Here is a 19,573-nt window from a genome sequence, read left to right as displayed (position 1 = left end):
TTACGTCAAACGTCACGCTGCAGTTAACCGGTTAAAGAAATTCCAGATTCTCTTCGCCTGTAACCAAACACATTTTAATTGCAGTCTCTGCTTTGTGACATCACAATGCCCATCTAACTTTCATTTGAAAAATTCGTGAAATTGTTGTGCGTTTCGACGTTACTCCGGTGGAAGCAGTATGGAAGATTTGCAGCTGTCTTCATGCCTGATGCTCCGCGCCCATTCCGAAAGACACGGAAAGAGGGTGAGTACTCGCTTTGCCTTACAAAGTAGTAGGAGAAACAAGACAAACATTATATAAATTGTAACTTTCCGAATAGGAAAGTGACCGGCCAGTCAAGGCTGTAGTGCAACGCCAAGCCGACCGGTGAGAGCGGATTGGCAAGCCGAACCCTCGCTCTCGTCGTCGCAAAAATTAAATTAATACAAGAGTGGGGGAGTACCCCACGATTCAGGTATTAATCTGAATAGAACAGTTACTACACTTGATCTTAGCCAATAGGCCGAAGAAGCGATAAATGGTCGGTGTTTTTACGCAATAATGTATTGGGAATTTATGAAAACGGTGCCGGTGATGGCGATTAAGTTTCCACTTACAATACTAATTAGTAGGGCTGGGAATGGTTGACCAATTTTGGATGGTTAAAGGTTACGATTTATTTTAACCGTTAACTGACATCTCAGAAACAAATTCTCTTTATAATGTATAAATTCGTCAGAAATGATTACGTCATCGCAAATTTATCTCTTGTAGCGTTTAATTTAAAAGAATATCACTAACTGTATTTGTAAAGACCCAATAAATGTGAGAAATAATTGAAGTACCAAGATGTTGATGACAATGATAAAGTCATATTCAGTTTTCGGTAAAAGCATATATTCTTCGGTAAAAATATATTGTTTTCTTGTAAATGGTCTATTCAATGTAGCCCAGTTGATGCTGTTTTCTGTATGATATCTCAAAGAAAAAGTTGCACATTGGGCACTGTAAATTTGTCACATAAATGACATTGAATAACGGAAAATGTTTCACTAAAATACTTCCATATGTCCGAAGCACGGTGCATATCTCTTGCAGCAAGGGATCACGAAACGATCTAGATTCGTCAATGATTTTGAGATATACCAGGATAAATCACTCGAAATTAATTTGTAACCATTGCGACGTAATAAGCTAAAATAATAAATTATTTCGTCAAACGTCACGCTGCGGTTAACCGGTTAAAGAAATTCCAGATTCTCTTCGCCTGTAACCAAATACATTTTAATTGCAGTCTCTGCTTTGTGACATCACAATGCCCATCTAACTTCCATTTAAAGAATTCGTGAAATTGTTGTGCGTTCCGAAGTTACTCCGGTGGAAGCAGTATGGAAGATTTGCAGCTGTCTTCGTGCCTGACGCTCCGCGCTCATTCCAAAAGACACGGAACGAGGGTGAGTACTCGCTTTTCCTTACAAAGTAGTAGGAGAAACATGACAAACATTACATAAATTGTAACTTTCCAAATAGGAAAGTGACGGGCCAGTCAAGGCTGTAGTGCAACGCCAAGCCGACCGGTGAGAGCGGAGTGGCAAGCCGAACCCTCGCTCTCGTCGTCGCCAAAATCAAATTAATACAAGAGTGGGGGAGTACCCCACGATTCAGGTATTAATCTGAATAGAACAGTTACTACACTTGATCTTAGCCAATAGGCCGAAGAAGCGATAAATGGTCGATGTTTTTACGCAATAATGTATTGGGAATTTATGAAAACGGTGCCGGTGATGGCGATTAAGTTTCCACTTACAATACTAATTAGTAGGGCTGGGAATGGTTGACCCATTCTGGATGGTTAAAGGTTACGATTTATTTTAACCGTTGACTGACATCTTAGGTACAAATCATCTTTATAATGTACAATTTTGTCAGAAATGATTACGTCTTCGCAAATTTATCTCCTGTAGCGTTTCATTTAAAAGAATATCACTAACTGTATTTGTAAAGACCCAATAGAGGTGAAAAATAATTGAAGTACCAAGATTGCTGATTATGAAAATTGGACAATGATAAATTCATAATCAGTTTTCGGTAAAAGCGTAAATTGTCTATTCCATGTGGCGCAGTTGATGCTGTTTTTCCGTATGATATCTCAAAGAAGAATTTGCACACTGGGCACTGTAAATTTGTCACATAAATGACATTGAATAACGGAAACTGTTTCACTAAAATACTTCCATATGTCCAAAGCACGCTGCATATATCTCTTGCAGCAAGGGATCACAAAACGATCTAGATTCGTCAATAATTTTGAGAGATACCAGGATAAATCACTCGAAATTAATTTGTAACCATTGCGACGTAATAAGCTAAAACAATAAATTATTACGTCAAACGTCACGCTGCAGTTAACCGGTTAAAGAAATTCCAGATTCTCTTCGCCTGTAACCAAACACATTTTAATTGCAGTCTCTGCTTTGTGACATCACAATGCCCATCTAACTTTCATTTGAAAAATTCGTGAAATTGTTGTGCGTTTCGACGTTACTCCGGTGGAAGCAGTATGGAAGATTTGCAGCTGTCTTCATGCCTGATGCTCCGCGCCCATTCCGAAAGACACGGAAAGAGGGTGAGTACTCGCTTTGCCTTACAAAGTAGTAGGAGAAACAAGACAAACATTATATAAATTGTAACTTTCCGAATAGGAAAGTGACCGGCCAGTCAAGGCTGTAGTGCAACGCCAAGCCGACCGGTGAGAGCGGATTGGCAAGCCGAACCCTCGCTCTCGTCGTCGCAAAAATTAAATTAATACAAGAGTGGGGGAGTACCCCTCAATTCAGGTATTAATCTGAATAGAGCATTTACTACACTTGATCTTAGCCAATAGGCCAAAGAAGCGATAAATGGTCGGTGTTTTCACGCAATAATGTATTGGGAATTTATGAAAACGGTGCCGGTGATGGCGATTAAGTTTCCACTTACAATACTAATTAGTAGGGCTGGGAATGGTTGACCAATTTTGGATGGTTAAAGGTTACGATTTATTTTAACCGTTAACTGACATCTCAGAAACAAATTCTCCTTATAATGTATAATTTCGTCAGAAATGATTACGTCATCGCAAATTTATCTCTTGTAGCGTTTAATTTAAAAGAATATCACTAACTGTATTTGTAAAGACCCAATAAATGTGAGAAATAATTGAAGTACCAAGATGTTGATGACAATGATAAATTCATATTCAGTTTTCGGTAAAGCATATATTCTTCGGTAAAAATATATTGTTTTCTTGTAAATGGTTTATTCAATGTAGCCCAGTTGATGCTGTTTTCTGTATGATATCTCAAAGAAAAAGTTGCACATTGGGCACTGTAAATTTGTCACATAAATGACATTGAATAACGGAAACTGTTTCACTAAAATACTTCCATATGTCCAAAGCACGCTGCATATCTCTTGCAGCAAGGGATCACAAAACGATCTAGATTCGTCAATAATTTTGAGAGATACCAGGATAAATCACTCGAAATTAATTTGTAACCATTGCATCGTAATAAGCTAAAACAATAAATTATTACGTCAAACGTCACGCTGCAGTTAACCGGTTAAAGAAATTCCAGATTCTCTTCGCCTGTAACCAAACACATTTTAATTGCAGTCTCTGCTTTGTGACATCACAATGCCCATCTAACTTCCATTTAAAGAATTCGTGAAATTGTTGTGCGTTCCGAAGTTACTCCGGTGGAAGCAGTATGGAAGATTTGCAGCTGTCTTCGTGCCTGACGCTCCGCGCTCATTCCAAAAGACACGGAACGAGAGTGAGTACTCGCTTTTTCTTACAAAGTAGTAGGAGAAACATGACAAACATTATATAAATTGTAACTTTCCAAATAGGAAAGTGACGGGCCAGTCAAGGCTGTAGTGCAACGCCAAACCGACCGGTGAGAGCGGAGTGGCAAGCCGAACCCTCGCTCTCGTCGTCGCAAAAATCAGATTAATACAAGAGTGGGGGAGTACCCCACGATTCAGGTATTAATCTGAATAGAACAGTTACTACACTTGATCTTAGCCAATAGGCCGAAGAAGCGATAAATGGTCGATGTTTTTACGCAATAATGTATTGGAAATTTATGAAAACGGTGCCGGTGATGGTGACTAAGTTTCCACTTACAATACTAATTAGTAGGGCTGGGAATGGTTGACCCATTCTGGATGGTTAAAGGTTACGATTTATTTTAACCGTTGACTGACATCTCAGGTACAAATCATCTTTATAATGTACAATTTTGTCACAAATGATTACGTCTTCGCAAATTTATCTCCTGTAGCGTTTCATTTAAAAGAATATCACTAACTGTATTTGTAAAGACCCAATAGAGGTGAAAAATAATTGAAGTACCAAGATTGCTGATTATGAAAATTGGACAATGATAAATTCATAATCAGTTTTTGGTAAAAGCGTAAATTGTCTATTCCATGTGGCGCAGTTGATGCTGTTTTTTCGTATGATATCTCAAAGAAGAATTTGCACACTGGGCACTGTAAATTTGTCACATAAATGACATTGAATAACGGAAACTGTTTCACTAAAATACTTCCATATGTCCAAAGCACGCTGCATATCTCTTGCAGCAAGGGATCACAAAACGATCTAGATTCGTCAATAATTTTGAGAGATACCAGGATAAATCACTCGAAATTAATTTGTAACCATTGCATCGTAATAAGCTAAAACAATAAATTATTACGTCAAACGTCACGCTGCAGTTAACCGGTTAAAGAAATTCCAGATTCTCTTCGCCTGTAACCAAATACATTTTAATTGCAGTCTCTGCTCTGTGACATCACAATGCCTATCCAACTTCCATTAAAAAATTCGTGAAATTGTTGTGCGTTCCGAAGTTACTCCGGTGGAAGCAGTATGGAAGATTTGCAGCTGTCTTCGTGCCTGACGCTCCGCGCCCATTTCAAAAGACACGGAACGAGGGTGAGTACTCGCTTTTCCTTACAAAGTAGTAGGAGAAACATGACGAACATTATATAAATTGTAACTTTCCAAATAGGAAAGTGACGGGCCAGTCAAGGCTGTAGTGCAACGCCAAGCCGACCGGTGAGAGCGGAGTGGCAAGCCGAACCCTCGCTCTCGTCGTCGCAAAAATCAAATTAATACAAGAGTGGGGGAGTACCCCACGATTCAGGTATTAATCTGAATAGAACAGTTACTACACTTGATCTTAGCCAATAGGCCGAAGAAGCGATAAATGGTCGGTGTTTTTACGCAATAATGTATTGGGAATTTATGAAAACGGTGCCGGTGATGGCGATTAAGTTTCCACTTACAATACTAATTAGTAGGGCTGGGAATGGTTGACCAATTTTGGATGGTTAAAGGTTACGATTTATTTTAACCGTTAACTGACATCTCAGAAACAAATTCTCTTTATAATGTATAAATTCGTCAGAAATGATTACGTCATCGCAAATTTATCTCTTGTAGCGTTTAATTTAAAAGAATATCACTAACTGTATTTGTAAAGACCCAATAAATGTGAGAAATAATTGAAGTACCAAGATGTTGATGACAATGATAAAGTCATATTCAGTTTTCGGTAAAAGCATATATTCTTCGGTAAAAATATATTGTTTTCTTGTAAATGGTCTATTCAATGTAGCCCAGTTGATGCTGTTTTCTGTATGATATCTCAAAGAAAAAGTTGCACATTGGGCACTGTAAATTTGTCACATAAATGACATTGAATAACGGAAAATGTTTCACTAAAATACTTCCATATGTCCAAAGCACGCTGCATATCTCTTGCAGCAAGGGATCACAAAACGATCTAGATTCGTCAATAATTTTGAGAGATACCAGGATAAATCACTCGAAATTAATTTGTAACCATTGCATCGTAATAAGCTAAAACAATAAATTATTACGTCAAACGTCACGCTGCAGTTAACCGGTTAAAGAAATTCCAGATTCTCTTCGCCTGTAACCAAACACATTTTAATTGCAGTCTCTGCTTTGTGACATCACAATGCCCATCTAACTTCCATTTAAAGAATTCGTGAAATTGTTGTGCGTTCCGAAGTTACTCCGGTGGAAGCAGTATGGAAGATTTGCAGCTGTCTTCGTGCCTGACGCTCCGCGCTCATTCCAAAAGACACGGAACGAGAGTGAGTACTCGCTTTTTCTTACAAAGTAGTAGGAGAAACATGACAAACATTATATAAATTGTAACTTTCCAAATAGGAAAGTGACGGGCCAGTCAAGGCTGTAGTGCAACGCCAAACCGACCGGTGAGAGCGGAGTGGCAAGCCGAACCCTCGCTCTCGTCGTCGCAAAAATCAGATTAATACAAGAGTGGGGGAGTACCCCACGATTCAGGTATTAATCTGAATAGAACAGTTACTACACTTGATCTTAGCCAATAGGCCGAAGAAGCGATAAATGGTCGATGTTTTTACGCAATAATGTATTGGAAATTTATGAAAACGGTGCCGGTGATGGTGACTAAGTTTCCACTTACAATACTAATTAGTAGGGCTGGGAATGGTTGACCCATTCTGGATGGTTAAAGGTTACGATTTATTTTAACCGTTGACTGACATCTCAGGTACAAATCATCTTTATAATGTACAATTTTGTCACAAATGATTACGTCTTCGCAAATTTATCTCCTGTAGCGTTTCATTTAAAAGAATATCACTAACTGTATTTGTAAAGACCCAATAGAGGTGAAAAATAATTGAAGTACCAAGATTGCTGATTATGAAAATTGGACAATGATAAATTCATAATCAGTTTTTGGTAAAAGCGTAAATTGTCTATTCCATGTGGCGCAGTTGATGCTGTTTTTTCGTATGATATCTCAAAGAAGAATTTGCACACTGGGCACTGTAAATTTGTCACATAAATGACATTGAATAACGGAAACTGTTTCACTAAAATACTTCCATATGTCCAAAGCACGCTGCATATATCTCTTGCAGCAAGGGATCACAAAACGATCTAGATTCGTCAATAATTTTGAGAGATACCAGGATAAATCACTCGAAATTAATTTGTAACCATTGCGACGTAATAAGCTAAAACAATAAATTATTACGTCAAACGTCACGCTGCAGTTAACCGGTTAAAGAAATTCCAGATTCTCTTCGCCTGTAACCAAACACATTTTAATTGCAGTCTCTGCTTTGTGACATCACAATGCCCATCTAACTTTCATTTGAAAAATTCGTGAAATTGTTGTGCGTTTCGACGTTACTCCGGTGGAAGCAGTATGGAAGATTTGCAGCTGTCTTCATGCCTGATGCTCCGCGCCCATTCCGAAAGACACGGAAAGAGGGTGAGTACTCGCTTTGCCTTACAAAGTAGTAGGAGAAACAAGACAAACATTATATAAATTGTAACTTTCCGAATAGGAAAGTGACCGGCCAGTCAAGGCTGTAGTGCAACGCCAAGCCGACCGGTGAGAGCGGATTGGCAAGCCGAACCCTCGCTCTCGTCGTCGCAAAAATTAAATTAATACAAGAGTGGGGGAGTACCCCTCAATTCAGGTATTAATCTGAATAGAGCATTTACTACACTTGATCTTAGCCAATAGGCCAAAGAAGCGATAAATGGTCGGTGTTTTCACGCAATAATGTATTGGGAATTTATGAAAACGGTGCCGGTGATGGCGATTAAGTTTCCACTTACAATACTAATTAGTAGGGCTGGGAATGGGTGACCAATTTTGGATAATTAAAGGTTACGATTTATTTTAACCGTTAACTGACATCTCAGAAACAAATTCTCTTTATAATGTATAATTTCGTCATAAATGATTACGTCATCGCAAATTTATCTCTTGTAGCGTTTAATTTAAAAGAATATCACTAACTGTATTTGTAAAGTCCCAATAAATGTGAGAAATAATTGAAGTACCAAGATGTTGATGACAATGATAAATTCATATTCAGTTTTCGGTAAAAGCATATATTCTTCGGTAAAAATATATTGTTTTCTTGTAAATGGTCTATTCAATGTAGCCCAGTTGATGCTGTTTTCTGTATGATATCTCAAAGAAAAAGTTGCACATTGGGCACTGTAAATTTGTCACATAAATGACATTGAATAACGGAAACTGTTTCACTAAAATACTTCCATATGTCCGAAGCACGGTGCATATCTCTTGCAGCGAGGGATCCCGAAACGATCTAGATTCATCAATGATTTTGAGATATACCAGGATAAATCACTCGAAATTAATTTGTAACCATTGCGACGTAATAAGCTAAAATAATAAATTATTTCGTCAAACGTCACGCTGCGGTTAACCGGTTAAAGAAATCCCAGATTCTCTTCGCCTGTAACCAAATACATTTTAATTGCAATCTCTGCTCTGTGACATCACAATGCCCATCTAACTTCCATTTAAAGAATTCGTGAAATTGTTGTGCGTTCTGAAGTTACTCCGGTGGAAGCAGTATGGAAGATTTGCAGCTGTCTTCGTGCCTGACGCTCCGCGCTCATTCCAAAAGACACGGAACGAGGGTGAGTACTCGCTTTTTCTTACAAAGTAGTAGGAGAAACATGACAAACATTATATAAATTGTAACTTTCCAAATAGGAAAGTGACGGGCCAGTCAAGGCTGTAGTGCAACGCCGAACCGACCGGTGAGAGCGGAGTGGCAAGCCGAACCCTCGCTCTCGTCGTCGCAAAAATCAAATTAATACAAGAGTGGGGGAGTACCCCACAATTCAGGTATTAATCTGAATGGAACAGTTACTACACTTGATCTTAGCCAATAGGCCGAAGAAGCGATAAATGGTCAATGTTTTTACGCAATAATGTATTGGAAATTTATGAAAACGGTGCCGGTGATGGCGATTAAGTTTCCACTTACAATACTAATTAGTAGGGCTGGGAATGGTTGACCCATTCTGGATGGTTAAAGGTTACGATTTATTTTAACCGTTGACTGACATCTCAGGTACAAATCATCTTTATAATGTACAATTTTGTCAGAAATGATTACGTCTTCGCAAATTTATCTCCTGTAGCGTTTCATTTAAAAGAATATCACTAACTGTATTTGTAAAGACCCAATAGAGGTGAAAAATAATTGAAGTACCAAGATTGCTGATTATGAAAATTGGACAATGATAAATTCATAATCAGTTTTTGGTAAAAGCGTAAATTGTCTATTCCATGTGGCGCAGTTGATGCTGTTTTTTCGTATGATATCTCAAAGAAGAATTTGCACACTGGGCACTGTAAATTTGTCACATAAATGACATTGAATAACGGAAACTGTTTCACTAAAATACTTCCATATGTCCAAAGCACGCTGCATATCTCTTGCAGCAAGGGATCACAAAACGATCTAGATTCATCATTAATTTTGAGAGATACCAGGATAAATCACTCGAAATTAATTTGTAACCATAGCATCGTAATAAGCTAAAACAATAAATTATTACGTCAAACGTCACGCTGCAGTTAACCGGTTAAAGAAATTCCAGATTCTCTTCGCCTGTAACCAAATACATTTTAATTGCAGTCTCTGCTCTGTGACATCACAAGGCCTATCTAACTTCCATTTAAAAAATTCGTGAAATTGTTGTGCGTTCCGAAGTTACTCCGGTGGAAGCAGTATGGAAGATTTGCAGCTGTCTTCGTGCCTGACGCTCCGCGCCCATTTCAAAAGACACGGAACGAGGGTGAGTACTCGCTTTTCCTTACAAAGTAGTAGGAGAAACATGACAAACATTATATAAATTGTAACTTTCCAAATGGGAAAGTGACGGGCCAGTCAAGGCTGTAGTGCAACGCCAAGCCGACCGGTGAGAGCGGAGTGGCAAGCCGAACCCTCGCTCTCGTCGTCGCCAAAATCAAATTAATACAAGAGTGGGGGAGTACCCCACGATTCAGGTATTAATCTGAATAGAACAGTTACTACACTTGATCTTAGCCAATAGGCCGAAGAAGCGATAAATGGTCGATGTTTTCACGCAATAATGTATTGGGAATTTATGAAAACGGTGCCGGTGATGGCGATTAAGTTTCCACTTACAATACTAATTAGTAGAGCTTGGAATGGTTGACCCATTCTGGATGGTTAAAGGTTACGATTTATTTTAACCGTTGACTGACATCTCAGGTACAAATCATCTTTATAATGTACAATTTTGTCAGAAATGATTACGTCTTCGCAAATTTATCTCCTGTAGCGTTTCATTTAAAAGAATATCACTAACTGTATTTGTAAAGACCCAATAGAGGTGAAAAATAATTGAAGTACCAAGATTGCTGATTATGAAAATTGGACAATGATAAATTCATAATCAGTTTTCGGTAAAAGCGTAAATTGTCTATTCCATGTGGCGCAGTTGATGCTGTTTTTCCGTATGATATCTCAAAGAAGAATTTGCACTCTGGGCACTGTAAATTTGTCACATAAATGACATTGAATAACGGAAACTGTTTCACTAAAATACTTCCATATGTCCAAAGCACGCTGCATATCTCTTGCAGCAAGGGATCACAAAACGATCTAGATTCGTCAATAATTTTGAGAGATACCAGGATAAATCACTCGAAATTAATTTGTAACCATTGCATCGTAATAGGCTAAAACAATAAATTATTACGTCAAACGTCACGCTGCAGTTAACCGGTTAAAGAAATTCCAGATTCTCTTCGCCTGTAACCAAATACATTTTAATTGCAGTCTCTGCTATGTGACATCACAATGCCCATCTAACTTCCATTTAAAGAATTCGTGAAATTGTTGTGCGTTCCGAAGTTACTCCGGTGGAAGCAGTATGGAAGATTTGCAGCTGTCTTCGTGCCTGACGCTCCGCGCCCATTCCAAAAGACACGGAACGAGGGTGAGTACTCGCTTTTCCTTACAAAGTAGTAGGAGAAACATGACAAACATTATATAAATTGTAACTTTCCAAATAGGAAAGTGACGGGCCAGTCCAGGCTGTAAGTGTAGTGCAACGCCAAGCCGACCGGTGAGAGCGGAGTGGCAAGCCGAACCCTCGCTCTCGTCGTCGCAAAAATCAAATTAATACAAGAGTGGGGGAGTACCCCACGATTCAGGTATTAATCTGAATAGAACAGTTACTACACTTGATCTTAGCCAATAGGCCGAAGAAGCGATAAATGGTCGGTGTTTTCACGCAATAATGTATCGGGAATTTATGAAAACGGTTCCGGTGACGGTGATTAAGTTTCCACTTACAATACTAATTAGTAGGGCTGGGAATGGTTGACCCATTCTGGATGGTTGAAGGTTACGATTTATTTTAACCGTTGACTGACATCTCAGGTACAAATCATCTTTATAATGTAAAATTTTGTCAGAAATGATTACGTCTTCGCAAATTTATCTCCTGTAGCGTTTCATTTAAAAGAATATCACTAACTGTATTTGTAGAGACCCAATAGAGGTGAAAAATAATTGAAGTACCAAGATTGCTGATTATGAAAATTGGACAATGATAAATTCATAATCAGTTTTCGGTAAAAGCGTAAATTGTCTATTCCATGTGGCGCAGTTGATGCTGTTTTTCCGTATGATATCTCAAAGAAGAATTTGCACACTGGGCACTGTAAATTTGTCACATAAGTGACATTGAATAACGGAAACTGTTTCACTAAAATACTTCCATATGCCCAAAGCACGCTGCATATCTCTTGCAGCAAGGGATCACAAAACGATCTAGATTCGTCAATAATTTTGAGAGATACCAGGATAAATCACTCGACATTAATTTGTAACCATTGCGACGTAATAAGCTAAAACAATAAATTATTACGTCAAACGTCACGCTGCAGTTAACCGGTTAAAGAAATTCCAGATTCTCTTCGCCTGTAACCAAATACATTTTAATTGCAGTCTCTGCTCTGTGACATCACAATGCCCATCTAACTTCCATTTAAAGAATTCGTGAAATTGTTGTGCGTTCCGAAGTTACTCCGGTGGAAGCAGTATGGAAGATTTGCAGCTGTCTTCGTGCCTGACGCTCCGCGCCCATTCCAAAAGACACGGAACGAGGGTGAGTACTCGCTTTGACTTACAAAGTAGTAGGAGAAACATGACAAACATTATATAAATCGTAACTTTCCGAATAGGAAAGTGACGGGCCAGTCAAGGCTGTAGTGCAACGCCAAGTCGACCGGTGAGAGCGGAGTGGCAAGCCGAACCCTCGCTCTCGTCGTCGCAAAAATCAAATTAATACAAGAGTGGGGGAGTACCCCACGATTCAGGTATTAATCTGAATAGAACAGTTACTACACTTGATCTTAGCCAATAGGCCGAAGAAGCGATAAATGGTCGGTGTTTTCACGCAATAATGTATTGGGAATTTATGAAAACGGTTCCGGTGACGGTGATTAAGTTTCCACTTACAATGCTAATTAGTAGGGCTGGGAATGGTTGACTCATTCTGGATGGTTGAAGGTTACGATTTATTTTAACCGTTGACTGACATCTCAGGTACAAATCATCTTTATAATGTACAATTTTGTCAGAAATGATTACGTCTTCGCAAATTTATCTCCTGTAGCGTTTCATTTAAAAGAATATCACTAACTGTATTTGTAGAGACCCAATAGAGGTGAAAAATAATTGAAGTACCAAGATTGCTGATTATGAAAATTGGACAATGATAAATTCATAATCAGTTTTCGGTAAAAGCGTAAATTGTCTATTCCATGTGGCGCAGTTGATGCTGTTTTTCCGTATGATATCTCAAAGAAGAATTTGCACACTGGGCACTGTAAATTTGTCACATAAGTGACATTGAATAACGGAAACTGTTTCACTAAAATACTTCCATATGTCCAAAGCACGCTGCATATCTCTTGCAGCAAGGGATCACAAAACGATCTAGATTCGTCAATAATTTTGAGAGATACCAGGATAAATCACTCGAAATTAATTTGTAACCATTGCGACGTAATAAGCTAAAACAATAAATTATTACGTCAAACGTCACGCTGCAGTTAACCGGTTAAAGAAATTCCAGATTCTCTTCGCCTGTAACCAAATACATTTTAATTGCAGTCTCTGCTCTGTGACATCATAATGCCCATCTAACTTCCATTTAAAGAATTCGTGAAATTGTTGTGCGTTCCGAAGTGACTCCGGTGGAAGCAGTATGGAAGATTTGCAGCTGTCTTCGTGCCTGACGCTCCGCGCCCATTCCAAAAGACACGGAACGAGGATGAGTACTCGCTTTGCCTTACAAAGTAGTAGGAGAAACATGACAAACATTATATAAATCGTAACTTTCCGAATAGGAAAGTGACGGGCCAGTCAAGGCTGTAGTGCAACGCCAAGTCGACCGGTGAGAGCGGAGTGGCAAGCCGAACCCTCGCTCTCGTCGTCGCAAAAATCAAATTAATACAAGAGTGGGGAGTACCCCACGATTCAGGTATTAATCTGAATAGAACAGTTACTACACTTGATCTTAGCCAATAGGCCGAAGAAGCGATAAATGGTCGGTGTTTTCACGCAATAATGTATTGGGAATTTATGAAAACGGTGCCGGTGACGGTGATTAAGTTTCCACTTACAATACTAATGAGTAGGGCTGGGAATGGTTGACCCATTCTTGATGGTTGAAGGTTACGATTTATTTTAACCGTTGACTGACATCTCAGGTACAAATCATCTTTATAATGTACAATTTTGTCAGAAATGATTACGTCTTTGCAAATTTATCTCCTGTAGCGTTTCATTTAAAAGAATATCACTAACTGTATTTGTAGAGACCCAATAGAGGTGAAAAATAATTGAAGTACCAAGATTGCTGATTATGAAAATTGGACAATGATAAATTCATAATCAGTTTTCGGTAAAAGCGTAAATTGTCTATTCCATGTGGCGCAGTTGATGCTGTTTTTCCGTATGATATCTCAAAGAAGAATTTGCACACTGGGCACTGTAAATTTGTCACATAAGTGACATTGAATAACGGAAACTGTTTCACTAAAATACTTCCATATGTCCAAAGCACGCTGCATATCTCTTGCAGCAAGGGATCACAAAACGATCTAGATTCGTCAATAATTTTGAGAGATACCAGGATAAATCACTCGAAATTAATTTGTAACCATTGCGACGAAATAAGCTAAAACAATAAATTATTACGTCAAACGTCACGCTGCAGTTAACCGGTTAAAGAAATTCCAGATTCTCTTCGCCTGTAACCAAATACATTTTAATTGCAGTCTCTGCTCTGTGACATCACAATGCCCATCTAACTTCCATTTAAAGAATTCGTGAAATTGTTATGCGTTCCGAAGTTACTCCGGTGGAAGCAGTATGGAAGATTTGCAGCTGTCTTCGTGCCTGACGCTCCGCGCCCATTCCAAAAGACACGGAACGAGGGTGAGTACTCGCTTTGCCTTACAAAGTAGTAGGAGAAACATGACAAACATTATATAAATCGTAACTTTCCGAATAGGAAAGTGACGGGTCAGTCAAGGCTGTAGAGCAACGCCAAGCCGACCGGTGAGAGCGGAGTGGCAAGCCGAACCCTCGTTCTCGTCGTCGCAAAAATCAAATTAATACAAGAGTGGGGGAGTACCCCACGATTCAGGTATTACCCTGAATAGAACAGTTACTACACTTGATCTTAGCCAATAGGCCGAAGAAGCGATAAATGGTCGGTGTTTTCACGCAATAATGTATTGGGAATTTATGAAAACGGTTCCGGTGACGGTGACTAAGTTTCCACTTACAATACTAATTAGTAGGGCTGGGAATGGTTGACCCATTCTGGATGGTTGAAGGTTACGATTTATTTTAACCGTTGACTTACATCTCAGGTACAAATCATCTTTATAATGTACAATTTTGTCAGAAATGATTACGTCTTCGCAAATTTATCTCCTGTAGCGTTTCATTTAAAAGAATATCACTAACTGTATTTGTAGAGACCCAATAGAGGTGAAAAATAATTGAAGTACCAAGATTGCTGATTATGAAAATTGGACAATGATGAATTCATAATCAGTTTTCGGTAAAAGCGTAAATTGTCTATTCCATGTGGCGCAGTTGATGCTGTTTTCCGTATGATATCTCAAAGAAGAATTTGCACACTGGGCACTGTAAATTTGTCACATAAGTGACATTGAATAACGGAAACTGTTTCACTAAAATACTTCCATATGTCCAAAGCACGCTGCATATCTCTTGCAGCAAGGGATCACAAAACGATCTAGATTCGTCAATAATTTTGAGAGATACCAGGATAAATCACTCGAAATTAATTTGTAACCATTGCGACGTAATAAGCTAAAACAATAAATTATTACGTCAAACGTCACGCTGCAGTTAACCGGTTAAAGAAATTCCAGATTCTCTTCGCCTGTAACCAAATACATTTTAATTGCAGTCTCTGCTCTGTGATATCACAATGCCCATCTAACTTCCATTTAAAGAATTCGTGAAATTGTTGTGCGTTCCGAAGTTACTCCGGTGGAAGCAGTATGAAAGATTTGCAGCTGTTCGTGCCTGACGCTCCGCGCCCATTCCAAAAGACACGGAACGAGGGTGAGTACTCGCTTTGCCTTACAAAGTAGTAGGAGAAACATGACAAACATTATATAAATCGTAACTTTCCTAATAGGAAAGTGACGGGCCAGTCAAGGCTGTAGTGCAACGCCAAGTCGACCGGTGAGAGCGGAGTGGCAAGCCGAACCCTCGCTCTCGTCGTCGCAAAAATCAAATTAATACAAGAGTGGGGGAGTACCCCACGATTCAGGTATTAATCTGAATAGAACAGTTACTACACTTGATCTTAGCCAATAGGCCGAAGAAGCGATAAATGGTCGGTGTTTTCACGCAATAATGTATTGGGAATTTATGAAAACGGTTCCGGTGACGGTGATTAAGTTTCCACTTACAATACTAATTAGTAGGGCTGGGAATGGTTGAAGGTTACGATTTATTTTAACCGTTGACTGACATCTCAGGTACAAATCATCTTTAACCGGTGGGTGGGTGAGTACTCGCTTTGCCTTGCAAAGTAGTAGGAGAAACATGACAAACATTATATAAATCGTAACTTTCCGAATAGGAAAGTGACGGGCCAGTCAAGGCTGTAGTGCAACGCCAAGCCGACCGGCGAGAGCGGAGTGGCAAGCCGAACCCTCGCTCTCGTCGTCGCAAAAATCAAATTAATACAAGAGTGGGGGAGTTCCCCACAATTCAGGTATTAATCTGAATAAAACAGTTACTACACTTGATCTTAGCCAATAGGCCGAAAAAGCGATAAATGGTCGGTGTTTTTACGCAATAATGTATTGGGAATTTATGAAAACGGTGCCGGTGACGGTGATTAAGTTTCCACTTACAATACTAATTAGTAGGGCTGGGAATGATTGACCCATTCTGGATGGTTAAAGGTTACGATTTATTTTAACCGTTGACTGACATCTCAGGTACAAATCATCTTTATAATGTACAATTTTGTCAGAAATGATTACGTCTTCGCAAATTTATCTCATGTAGCGTTTCATTTAAAAGAATATCACTAACTGTATTTGTAGAGACCCAATAGAGGTGAAAAATAATTGAAGTACCAAGATTGCTGATTATGAAAATTGGACAATGATAAATTCCTAATCAGTTTTCGGTAAAAGCGTAAATTGTCTATTCCATGTGGCGCAGTTGATGCTGTTTTTCCGTATGATATCTCAAAGAAGAATTTGCACACTGGGCACTGTAAATTTGTCACATAAGTGACATTGAATAACGGAAACTGTTTCACTAAAATACTTCCATATGTCCAAAGCACGCTGCATATCTCTTGCAGCAAGGGATCACAAAACGATCTAGATTCGTCAATAATTTTGAGAGAAACCAGGATAAATCACTCGAAATTAATTTGTAACCATTGCGACGTAATAAGCTTAAACAATAAATTATTACGTCAAACGTCACGCTGCAGTTAACCGGTTAAAGAAATTCCAGATTCTCTTCGCCTGTAACCAAATACATTTTAATTGCAGTCTCTGCTCTGTGACATCACAATGCCCATCTAACTTTCATTTAAAGAATTCGTGAAATTGTTATGCGTTCCGAAGTTACTCCGGTGGAAGCAGTATGGAAGATTTGCAGCTGTCTTCGTGCCTGACGCTCCGCGCCCACTCCAAAAGACACGGAACGAGGGTGAGTACTCGCTTTGCCTTACAAAGTAGTAGGAGAAACATGACAAACATTATATCAATCGTAATTTTCCGAATAAGAAAGTGACGGGCCAGTCAAGGCTGTAGTGCAACGTCAAGTCGACCGGTGAGAGCGGAGTGGCAAGCCGAACCCTCGCTTTCGTCGTCGCAAAAATCAAATTATTACAAGAGTGGGGGAGTACCCCACGATTCAGGTATTAATCTGAATAGAACAGTTACTACACTTGATCTTAGCCAATAGGCCGAAGAAGCGATAAATGGTCGGTGTTTTCACGCAATAATGTATTGGGAATTTATGAAAACGGTTCCGGTGACGGTGATTCAGTTTCCACTTACAATACTAATTAGTAGGGCTGGGAATGGTTGACCCATTCTGGATGGTTGAAGGTTACGATTTATTTTAACCGTTGACTGACATCTCAGGTACAAATCATCTTTATAATGTACAATTTTGTCAGAAATGATTACGTCTTCGCAAATTTATCTCCTGTAGCGTTTCATTTAAAAGAATATCACTAACTGTATTTGTAGAGACCCAATAGAGGTGAAAAATAATTGAAGTACCAAGATTGCTGATTATGAAAATTGGACAATGATAAATTCATAATCAGTTTTCGGTAAAAGCGTAAATTGTCTATTCCATGTGGCGCAGTTGATGCTGTTTTTCCGTATGATATCTCAAAGAAGAATTTGCACACTGGGCACTGTGAATTTGTCACATAAGTGACATTGAATAACGGAAACTGTTTCACTAAAATACTTCCATATGTCCAAAGCACGCTGCATATCTCTTGCAGCAAGGGATCACAAAACGATCTAGATTCGTCAATAATTTTGAGAGATACCAGGATAAATCACTCGAAATTAATTTGTAACCATTGCGACGTAATAAGCTAATACAATAAATTATTGCGTCAAACGTCACGCTGCAGTTAACCGGTTAAAGAAATTCCAGATTCTCTTCGCCTGTAACCAAATACATTTTAATTGCAGTCTCTGCTCTGTGACATCACAATGCCCATCTAACTTCCATTTAAAGAATTCGTGAAATTGTTGTGCGTTCCGAAGTTACTCCGGTGGAAGCAGTATGGAAGATTTGCAGCTGTCTTCGTGCCTGACGCTCCGCGCCCACTCCAAAAGACACGGAACGAGGGTGAGTACTCGCTTTGCCTTACAAAGTAGTAGGAGAAACATGACAGACATTATATAAATCGTAACTTTCCGAATAGGAAAGTGACGGGCCAGTCAAGGCTGTAGTGCAACGTCAAGTCGACCGGTGAGTGCGGAGTGGCAAGCCGAACCCTCGCTCTCGTCGTCGCAAAAATCAAATTAATACAAGAGTGGGGGAGTACCCCACGATTCAGGTATTAATCTGAATAGAACAGTTACTACACTTGATCTTAGCCAATAGGCCGAAGAAGCGATAAATGGTCGGTGTTTTCACGCAATAATGTATTGGGAATTTATGAAAACGGTTCCGGTGACGGTGATTCAGTTTCCACTTACAATACTAATTAGTAGGGCTGGGAATGGTTGACCCATTCTGGATGGTTGAAGGTTACGATTTATTTTAACCGTTGACTGACATCTCAGGTACAAATCATCTTTATAATGTACAATTTTGTCAGAAATGATTACGTCTTCGCAAATTTATCTCCTGTAGCGTTTCATTTAAAAGAATATCACTAACTGTATTTGTAGAGACCCAATAGAGGTGAAAAATAATTGAAGTACCAAGATTGCTGATTATGAAAATTGGACAATGATAAATTCATAATCAGTTTTCGGTAAAAGCGTAAATTGTCTATTCCATGTGGCGCAGTTGATGCTGTTTTTCCGTATGATATCTCAAAGAAGAATTTGCACACTGGGCACTGTAAATTTGTCACATAAGTGACATTGAATAACGGAAACTGTTTCACTAAAATACTTCCATGTGTCCAAAGCACGCTGCATATCTCTTGCAGCAAGGGATCACAAAACGATCTAGATTCGTCAATAATTTTGAGAGATACCAGGATAAATCACTCGAAATTAATTTGTAACCATTGCGACGTAATAAGCTAAAACAATAAATTATTACGTCAAACGTCACGCTGCAGTTAACCGGTTAAAGAAATTCCAGATTCTCTTCGCCTGTAACCAAATACTTTTTAATTGCAGTCTCTGCTCTGTGACATCAAAATGCCCATCTAACTTACATTTAAAGAATTCGTGAAATTGTTGTGCGTTCCGAAGTTACTCCGGTGGAAGCAGTATGGAAGATTTGCAGCTGTCTTCGTGCCTGACGCTCCGCGCCCACTCCAAAAGACACGGAACGAGGGTGAGTACTCGCTTTGCCTTACAAAGTAGTAGGAGAAACATGACAAACATTATATAAATCGTAACTTTCCGAATA

The 19,573-nt window shown here is 39.0% G+C and overlaps 17 non-coding genes across 17 annotated transcripts; all 17 read right to left on the bottom strand.

Annotated features, from left to right (window-relative positions):
• Nucleotides 1-322: 322 nt before the first annotated feature.
• LOC144425019 (U2 spliceosomal RNA) lies at nucleotides 323-516 on the bottom strand. The gene has a single exon (XR_013477187.1). It is a non-coding gene; the product is annotated as a U2 spliceosomal RNA (small nuclear RNA).
• A 996-nt stretch (nucleotides 517-1,512) lies between these two features.
• Nucleotides 1,513-1,706, bottom strand: LOC144424862 (U2 spliceosomal RNA). Its single transcript, XR_013477082.1, has one exon. It is a non-coding gene; the product is annotated as a U2 spliceosomal RNA (small nuclear RNA).
• Nucleotides 1,707-2,684: 978 nt separating this feature from the next.
• Nucleotides 2,685-2,878, bottom strand: LOC144424873 (U2 spliceosomal RNA). The gene has a single exon (XR_013477093.1). It is a non-coding gene; the product is annotated as a U2 spliceosomal RNA (small nuclear RNA).
• A 995-nt stretch (nucleotides 2,879-3,873) lies between these two features.
• On the bottom strand, nucleotides 3,874-4,067 carry LOC144424855 (U2 spliceosomal RNA). The gene has a single exon (XR_013477075.1). It is a non-coding gene; the product is annotated as a U2 spliceosomal RNA (small nuclear RNA).
• A 975-nt stretch (nucleotides 4,068-5,042) lies between these two features.
• On the bottom strand, nucleotides 5,043-5,236 carry LOC144424807 (U2 spliceosomal RNA). The gene has a single exon (XR_013477027.1). It is a non-coding gene; the product is annotated as a U2 spliceosomal RNA (small nuclear RNA).
• A 996-nt stretch (nucleotides 5,237-6,232) lies between these two features.
• Nucleotides 6,233-6,426, bottom strand: LOC144424854 (U2 spliceosomal RNA). The gene has a single exon (XR_013477074.1). It is a non-coding gene; the product is annotated as a U2 spliceosomal RNA (small nuclear RNA).
• A 978-nt stretch (nucleotides 6,427-7,404) lies between these two features.
• On the bottom strand, nucleotides 7,405-7,598 carry LOC144424872 (U2 spliceosomal RNA). Its single transcript, XR_013477092.1, has one exon. It is a non-coding gene; the product is annotated as a U2 spliceosomal RNA (small nuclear RNA).
• Nucleotides 7,599-8,594: 996 nt separating this feature from the next.
• LOC144424892 (U2 spliceosomal RNA) lies at nucleotides 8,595-8,788 on the bottom strand. The gene has a single exon (XR_013477112.1). It is a non-coding gene; the product is annotated as a U2 spliceosomal RNA (small nuclear RNA).
• Nucleotides 8,789-9,764: 976 nt separating this feature from the next.
• On the bottom strand, nucleotides 9,765-9,958 carry LOC144424861 (U2 spliceosomal RNA). The gene has a single exon (XR_013477081.1). It is a non-coding gene; the product is annotated as a U2 spliceosomal RNA (small nuclear RNA).
• A 976-nt stretch (nucleotides 9,959-10,934) lies between these two features.
• LOC144424891 (U2 spliceosomal RNA) lies at nucleotides 10,935-11,134 on the bottom strand. Its single transcript, XR_013477111.1, has one exon. It is a non-coding gene; the product is annotated as a U2 spliceosomal RNA (small nuclear RNA).
• A 976-nt stretch (nucleotides 11,135-12,110) lies between these two features.
• LOC144424660 (U2 spliceosomal RNA) lies at nucleotides 12,111-12,304 on the bottom strand. The gene has a single exon (XR_013476881.1). It is a non-coding gene; the product is annotated as a U2 spliceosomal RNA (small nuclear RNA).
• Nucleotides 12,305-13,280: 976 nt separating this feature from the next.
• LOC144424815 (U2 spliceosomal RNA) lies at nucleotides 13,281-13,473 on the bottom strand. Its single transcript, XR_013477035.1, has one exon. It is a non-coding gene; the product is annotated as a U2 spliceosomal RNA (small nuclear RNA).
• Nucleotides 13,474-14,449: 976 nt separating this feature from the next.
• On the bottom strand, nucleotides 14,450-14,643 carry LOC144424893 (U2 spliceosomal RNA). Its single transcript, XR_013477113.1, has one exon. It is a non-coding gene; the product is annotated as a U2 spliceosomal RNA (small nuclear RNA).
• Nucleotides 14,644-15,616: 973 nt separating this feature from the next.
• Nucleotides 15,617-15,810, bottom strand: LOC144424659 (U2 spliceosomal RNA). The gene has a single exon (XR_013476880.1). It is a non-coding gene; the product is annotated as a U2 spliceosomal RNA (small nuclear RNA).
• A 256-nt stretch (nucleotides 15,811-16,066) lies between these two features.
• On the bottom strand, nucleotides 16,067-16,260 carry LOC144424887 (U2 spliceosomal RNA). The gene has a single exon (XR_013477107.1). It is a non-coding gene; the product is annotated as a U2 spliceosomal RNA (small nuclear RNA).
• Nucleotides 16,261-17,236: 976 nt separating this feature from the next.
• LOC144424895 (U2 spliceosomal RNA) lies at nucleotides 17,237-17,430 on the bottom strand. Its single transcript, XR_013477115.1, has one exon. It is a non-coding gene; the product is annotated as a U2 spliceosomal RNA (small nuclear RNA).
• A 976-nt stretch (nucleotides 17,431-18,406) lies between these two features.
• On the bottom strand, nucleotides 18,407-18,600 carry LOC144424890 (U2 spliceosomal RNA). Its single transcript, XR_013477110.1, has one exon. It is a non-coding gene; the product is annotated as a U2 spliceosomal RNA (small nuclear RNA).
• Between the last annotated feature and the right edge of the window lie 973 nt (nucleotides 18,601-19,573).

The sequence above is a fragment of the Styela clava genome, chromosome 6 (assembly GCF_964204865.1).
Source record: "Styela clava chromosome 6, kaStyClav1.hap1.2, whole genome shotgun sequence".
Taxonomy (NCBI): Eukaryota; Metazoa; Chordata; class Ascidiacea; order Stolidobranchia; family Styelidae; genus Styela; species Styela clava.
This window is presented reverse-complemented; position numbering and strand designations above follow the sequence as displayed.